We start from the raw sequence: 7,500 nt of genomic DNA, 5'->3' as shown, positions 1-7,500 counted from the left end.
CTCCTCCTTCTTCTTCGTCTCCTTTCCTCTTCTTTCTCCCCCTCTTTTTTTGGTTCGTCTCCTTCCTTATCCTCCACCACCTTCTCCTCCTCCTTCTTCGTCTCCTTCTCATCTCCCTTCTTTCCTCTCTTTCGTTCTAATCGTATTTTCGTGGTGAGCGTGGGAGTGCCAATTACCGAAGAAATTCATAATGGCACCCCTCTCCTCACCACCCCATGGTCGTGCCAGTCAGTGTCATTACTGCTGGTATTGGACTCACGCAAGTCAAGGCGAGAGGGAATGCGGGGGAGAAAAAGGGGGAATGCGGGGGAGAAAAAGGGGGAATGCGGGGGAGAAAAGGGGGAAATTAGGGGAGAAAAAAATTGGTCAGGAGGGGGACTGATAGTCTAGGGGAAAATTCGGTATTTTTAGGGGGGGTGGGGAAAGAGGGTCTGGAGCGGGGAAAAAGTTGAGGGTATTTTGAAAGCCTATGGAGAAAATGAAGGAAAAAGATTGTATCACCAAAAAAGCATATGAAAAAAACATAAAAAAACAAAAAACAAATAAAACACAAACAAGCAAAACAATAATAAGCGACAAAAGAAACAAAGATCCAGGATTACAAATACCAATCTAACCTCCCCCCCCCCCTCAAAAAAAGGGTTTTTTTTTCTTAGACTGGAACAAAAGCAATTACCCGCGGAGGGAAAAGGTGGCAGAGGACGAGGATGGTGGCAGCCCCTGAGACCTCACCGTGGGTTACACATTCATCATGGCGGTCCTTCCGTGGCGTGTCTGCCCATACATACCCTTCGTGAATAATAATCAGCCTCGGTGGGAAGGCCCCGTGAATGCAAATCATTCATTCCCGCCCCTATCATCCTTTTTTTTTTTTTTTTCAACCTCTTCTCTCTGTCTCTCTCTCTCTCTCTCTCTCTCTCTCTCTCTCTCTCTCTCTCTCTCTCTCTCTCTCTCTCTCTCTCTCTCTCTCTCTCTCTCTCTCTCTCTCTCTCTCTCTCTTGCAATTTTTGAATGGTTTATGGCGTTTTTTCATTATTTTGCGTCTTTTCTCATTTCACTTAGTGTGTGCAAGTTCGATGTGGAAAATATAATGTACAATTGATTACCTTTTTTTTTTTATTTATTAATATCGTTTTTCTAATGGCGCGATCACTTTGTGTATACATAGGGATATGAATGAACGATAAAGAATAACGATAATCAATAATTATCAATATCTTATGAGCGAGTTCGCCATTTTAGGGAAACGCCATCTATTCGAAACTGCCTATCGAGTGTTTTATCGCCAGCCATGGAATCAAACTGATTCAAATTAAGATTATAATCAATTTCATACCTTATACCACACCATCGAGTGAAGAATATCTATGAACAGGACAAATGTGGGCTCATAAACTTGAAGTCGGTGGACGCCATGTCGAGTGCAACTCCGAGAAAGAGGGGCTTAAGTGACTCCTCGACTGGGAGATATCATAAGGTTGGTTTTCCCGTGGCAGCAAGCGGAATTTAATTGCCTTTTACATGACTTACAAACCATCGTCTCGTAAGTAATCGGTCTTTGTGACGTAAGAGCACCGTCATGCACATCCTCTTTGTCTGGGGCTCCTCGGGTCGTCATGCATGGTAGTCTTGTACTCTCACTAGTGGCGGTAAATGCATGATACGGGAAGCGTGAGATCTATTTCCAGAGGAATTTCCTGTCAGGTCTTGTCAGAGATTGGTACTTTTGTGATGAAATATTAAGGTTTTTTTTTTTAAAGATTTTATTCCCTATATTCTCTGTCTGCTTGTCTGTCTGTCTGTCTCATTCTCTCTCTCTCTCTCTCTCTCTCTCTCTCTCTCTATATATATAATATATATATATATATACACACACATATATACGTATATATATATATATATATATATATATATATAATACATACTTTGATAGATTTGGGAGTCGAATATGACAGGAAAGCCATGTTGAAAACACACACACATACACACACACTCACACACACACACACACACACACACACACACACACACACACACACAAACGTATCGATATAAAGCAAAAATATAAATAGGTAGACTGATATACCTTAGGTCTATTTCTCTCCTGGCCGCGAGAAACAGAATTTCGCCCCCGAAGCAAACGCATCTCAGTGATACGTCGACATTATAACCTTGATATATGCGACCGGCTTAGATGGGTGGTCGCATTAGGCCTTAGCTGCGACGGTCTAATGGGCCTCGAATAGGCCCCGTTTGCCCCGTAAATTGTCTTGGATCTCATAGTTTTTCCATTTATTATCGTCCTTCCTTATCTAAGTGTGAGATTTACGGGTCTCCAGAATAGGGTCTTGATTTACAATGAAAAAGTTCCTTCTGATATGTTTTGCTTTGTTGTCTTGTGGGTGTTGAGCATGGGGTTTGTATGACTTCCCATTATATTCTCTGTGTAATGGTCGACGTAGCCGAGACTTTGTTTTTACTCACAAGATGAATGTGTGTTGTTGCTCGAGAACATAAAATTAGATACAGCTTTGTGTGTGTGTGTGTGTGTGTGTGTGTGTGTGTGTGTGTGTGTGTCAGGACTAGCAGACTTTCTTATTTTTTTTTTCTTTTTTTCTTTTCTATCTCTCGCTTTTCTTTTTCTTTTTCTCCGTTTGTTTGGTCTTCTTCATCTCTTTTTTTGTTCTGTGTGTGTGCGTGTGCGTAGGGGGGAGAGGAGGAGGAGGGGGGGGTTGGATTAGCGCGGCCATTTTTCCTGTTTTTGTTTACATGCATCACACGGTCAGAAGGTAATCAATCTCGAGCCGCCATCTTGTAGGGCAAAGTAAAATCCGGTCGTTGCCATTTTTGTCTCCATCGTGATATATTTTCTGAAAGAGAGAGAAAAAAATGTATTACTCACAAGATTATAATTCAAGATGGAAACATTATAAGCAATCAAGCTTTATTCTAATCTTAAAAAAAAAAGGTTCAGAATCACATTCCCTACCCATTTTTAATATACCTTGAATAGCTACGGAGAAAATCAGTAGTTATTCCCTTAATAAGCAAAGTGTTGCCTTGACCCAAGAGGAGGTAATTCACTCTTGAGAATGATTTAATTGCAGAAACACTTGGAGTGATGTTGACAAGGAATTCTTTAGAAGCGTCAGAATCTCTTTGTTTTGTTTTTAGTGTGTTTGTTTGAATCGCCTCCTGGTTTGTTTGTTTGTTTATTTTCGTTTACTGTTTTGATTTGTTTTTATTATATGATAAAATATGAGGATAAATATAAAACGAATGTGCATATGTGTTTGCGTGTGTGAACTTATATATGTGCGTGCATACAAAGCCACACATACACATTTGTCGGTGTGTGTTTGTTTAAATCTATACATATACATGTCGTGTCGGGCCCCCAGGTATCATGTGAGGGTCTCGTTCCTGATATCTAAACATAACATTCGCCGGGCTTACTGTGAATTATAGACCATTCATTAGAACTACTAAGCTTCAACATTCCATACGATATAAAGGAGTGTATACATTACAGCCCGATTAAGTATTAATGGGTGTGATCACACACGCTTTGCTGCTACACCTGCCTGACTACACTCGCTTCCCCGACGCTACACTGCGCGTGTGTGTTAGCATGACAGTTAATCTCGGCGGAATATCAGCAGTATATAATATACTGATCCATGGGGTGTGTGCTCGGGGGCGAGAGCATGTGCGAATGGCTTTGTGTTTGTGTGACGGTGTTTGTGGTTTTGTTTGGTTTTGTTGCTGTGTACCTGTGTTTTGTGTGTTTGTGTGTGATTGTATTTGTTTGTGTTTGTGTGTACCTGTGTTTGTGTATTTGTGTGTGTGTGTGTTTGTTTGTGTTTGTGTGTTTGTGTGTGTTTATAGGTGTGTTTGTGTGTGTGCGTGTGTTTGTGTATGTGTGTGCGTGTGTTTGTGTATGCGTGTAACTGTATTTGTGTATGTGTGCCTGTTTTTGTGGTTGTGTGAGCACATGTATATGTGTGACTGAATCTATGTAAGAGTATGCCTGTGTCTGTGTATGTGTGCGCCTGCGTTTATGTTAATTCATTTATCCATGCGTTTATTTGCGTGTTTTGTGTATGTGTATTAAGGAAAATATCTATTTATATGTTTTATATATTGACCCCTTGAGTGTTTGGGTGAGTCTTTATATATGTGTTAATTATTTATTAAAATGTGCCATTACAGTGGATTCGTGAACACGCCAGAATGATCAATGATATTGCAATACTATATTTTTGTTAGTGTTAACATTACTAACACTTATTTGTTTTTACATTTAGTTTTTGCATTTTTTTACCTTTAGTGTCCAACTTCAGTTATTCATATTCCTATCAATATCATCAGCGTCATTACTATGATTATTACTATCATTGTTGTTATTATCATAATTATAATTATCATCATAATCATTATTATTGTTATAATTATTACCATCATCATTATTTTCATTATTAGTTTTATTGTTATTATTATGATTTATAACATTATCATTATTGTTATTATTATCATCATTATCATTATTATTATTATTATTATTATTATCATTATTATTATCATTATTATCATTGACATTATTATTGTTATTATTATTATTATTATTATTATTATTATTATTATTATTATTATTATTATTATTATTATTACTATTATCATCATTATCATCATCATCATCATTGCTATTATTATTACCATCAGTATCAATTATTATTATTTTTATGAATATCACTGACATTATTATTATCTTTATTATCATTATCCTTTTCATTATTATTATCATCATCATCACCATTACTATTTTTTTTTTCATTTTCCTCTTTACCATTATTATTATTATCACTGTCATTACTATTATTATCTTTATTACAGAAATAATAATTATTACTACGTTTATTATCATTGTTATTATTATTATTATTATTATTATTATTATTATTATCATTATTATTATTATCATTATTGTTTTTGAGAGAGAGAGAGCGAACTTTAATAAATGGATTCAATATGAAAACAACAGCGATGTCAAATATTAAAGTACGTTGTGTGAAGTAAAAAAAAAAAAAAAAAATAACGAACCGAATTTATTAAAAGCAGAGGAAAAAATCAACAGATTATCAGCGGTGTATATATCGAGTCCAGTACAGGCCCAACATAAAAGTATGGGAGAGAATGAAATAAATGTGGGAAAGGACAGTGCAATGAACACATGCACACATACGGACAGTAAATATGTACAGCCTCGTGCGTGCGTGTGTGTGTGTGTGTTCGAGAGGTGTGGACACAGTGGCGAGAGAGGAGGACAGTCTATATCGTTAAAAAATTTGCTGGGCGATTCATAATGTAAATAAGCGACAGTGTGCATTTAGCTACTAAGGTCCCATTGATAACAGGTTATGATGCGGAGACAATTTTTGCCGCTGGACGCAATCTGAAAGCTGGGTGACAAACGGCGGGATATCATGGTAGAGGTAAACTTTTTTTCGACGTCACTGTTGATAATAACTGTTAATTGAAAAATATGATAGAGTCTTTTTTAATATTTTTTTTTGTTTTATTTATTTATTTATTTATTTTTTGAGGGTGGGGGGGGGGGGACGTTGCAATTAAAGTCGATATGGAAAGAAAAAACATTACGCAATTGTATATATTTAGGTGCAATTATATATGCATTTTTTTCTCTCTCGTGTGGGCCATATTGATCCACAGTGTAAATTACAAATTCAAAAGATATATGATTTTTTTACTTTTTTTTTCTTTTACGGTAACAAAATTCGCAGAAAGTTCGGAGGAAAAAAATGACTTTATCGTGCGTTAATGACGTAATATAAAACCTAAAAAAAACACCGTATTCTCAACTGAATTTTATGTGGTTATTCTACACATTAGCCTTAATACATTTTTCAGGGTTTATTAAAAGTATAATTAGGGGACAAAGTTTTTTTTTTTTTTCTCCAGTTTATCATGCACAGCATATCTGTTTTTTCAGTTTATCACCTTCCTCTGTTTATCTTTTATCAGTGTCTTCCCCTGTTATCTGTCTTCTTTATTTTTATAGCTTTTCCTTCATTTTCTTTTTCCTCCATTTATTCAGCTTCTATCTATTTTTTTATCAGTGTCTCTCTATATTCCTTTCTTCTTTCTTTCTTTCCTTTTCTCATCTACCGTTTATTTATTCCTTCATTTTTGTTAGTATCTTATTTCTGTCTCTCTGTGTCTCTGTCTCTTTGTCTCTTTCTCTCCTTGTCTCTTTGTCTCTTTGTCCCTTTGTCTTTCTATCTGTCTGTCTGTCTGTCTTTTCTGTCTGTCTGTCTGTCTGTCTGTCTGTCTCTCTCTCTTCGCCTTCCTTATTTTTGTCTGTTATCACCCTCCCTCCCCCCTTCCATTTTTTAATCTTTCTTTCCTTCCTTCTTTCTTCGTTCTTAGTCCTAACTTTCTTTCCTCTACCCTGGTATGTTGCTGTACATCTCTTGCACTCCTTTCAACTTGCATTCCACTTTCGCAATTTATCCGCCTCGTTTCTCTCGTGCTTGTCTCGGTATTCGAGTATTACGTTCTCTCTCTCTCTCTCTCTCTCTATCTCTCTCTCTCTCTTTCTCTCTCTCTCTCTCACACACACACACTCTCTCTCTCTCTCTCTCTCTCTCTCTCTCTCTCTCTCTCTCTCTCTCTCTCTCTCTCTCTCTCTCTCTCTCTCTCTCTCTCTCTCGCTCTCTCTCTCTCTCTCTCTCTCACACACACACATAATGTCTCTCTCTCTCTCTCTCTCTCTCTCTCTCTCTCTCTCTCTCTTTTTGTCTCTTTATCTCTCTGTCTCTCTGTGTCTCTGTCTCATTGTCCCTTTGACTCTTTGTTTTTCTGTCTTAAGAGAGAAAGAAAGAGAAAGGTAGAGAGAGAGAGAGAAAGGGACAAAGAGAAAAAAAATTCCGCACTTCCCTATCCACATCCACACTTTGACACTTTCTCTCTATTTTGCTATCTTCTCTCCTCTCTTCGTTTCCTCACTTATCTATTTAAATATCTATATTCCCTCTGTTTACACCCACTGCGAAAGGAGGGTCGTAAAACAAGGTTGCATTTACAAACCTGAGATGAAAGAAATCCACGTCTGTGCATACCATTAAATCATAAACGTATTTTCAAAACGACTGATATAAGGCCATTCTTTCCCCACTCTTTATTTACATTGCTTCATCCATCTTTTGTCCGCCATTGAATGTTATGCTTCAGATAATGTGAAAGTTTGGAGGAGGCTTCGTTCTATATCATAACTAATATTTGCCTAACTTTGAATTTCGCGAACATCCCCCCTCCCCCCTTCCCCCCTCTTGCCCGACCGCCTGCCTATTTTTCCCCTTTTTTTCTCTTTTTTCTCTCTCCTTCCCTTTCGCCTACCTTTCCCGTTCTCTTTATCTGTTTTTGTTCTTCTTCTTCGTTGTGTTTTGTTTCCTTCCTCTCTCCTCACTCTATTTTTTAATC

At 37.2% G+C, this 7,500-nt stretch overlaps 1 protein-coding gene across 1 annotated transcript in view; it reads left to right on the top strand.

The window, feature by feature from the left end:
* The window catches only part of LOC125047726 (homeotic protein ultrabithorax-like), a 1,130,701-nt gene that overhangs the window by 85,800 nt on the left and 1,037,401 nt on the right, over positions 1 to 7,500 (top strand). The window lies entirely within an intron of this gene.

Source organism: Penaeus chinensis, chromosome 41, assembly GCF_019202785.1.
Source record: "Penaeus chinensis breed Huanghai No. 1 chromosome 41, ASM1920278v2, whole genome shotgun sequence".
Taxonomy (NCBI): domain Eukaryota; kingdom Metazoa; phylum Arthropoda; class Malacostraca; order Decapoda; family Penaeidae; genus Penaeus; species Penaeus chinensis.
The sequence above is the reverse complement of the archived record's forward strand: the minus strand, read 5'-3'. Positions and strand labels throughout refer to the sequence as shown.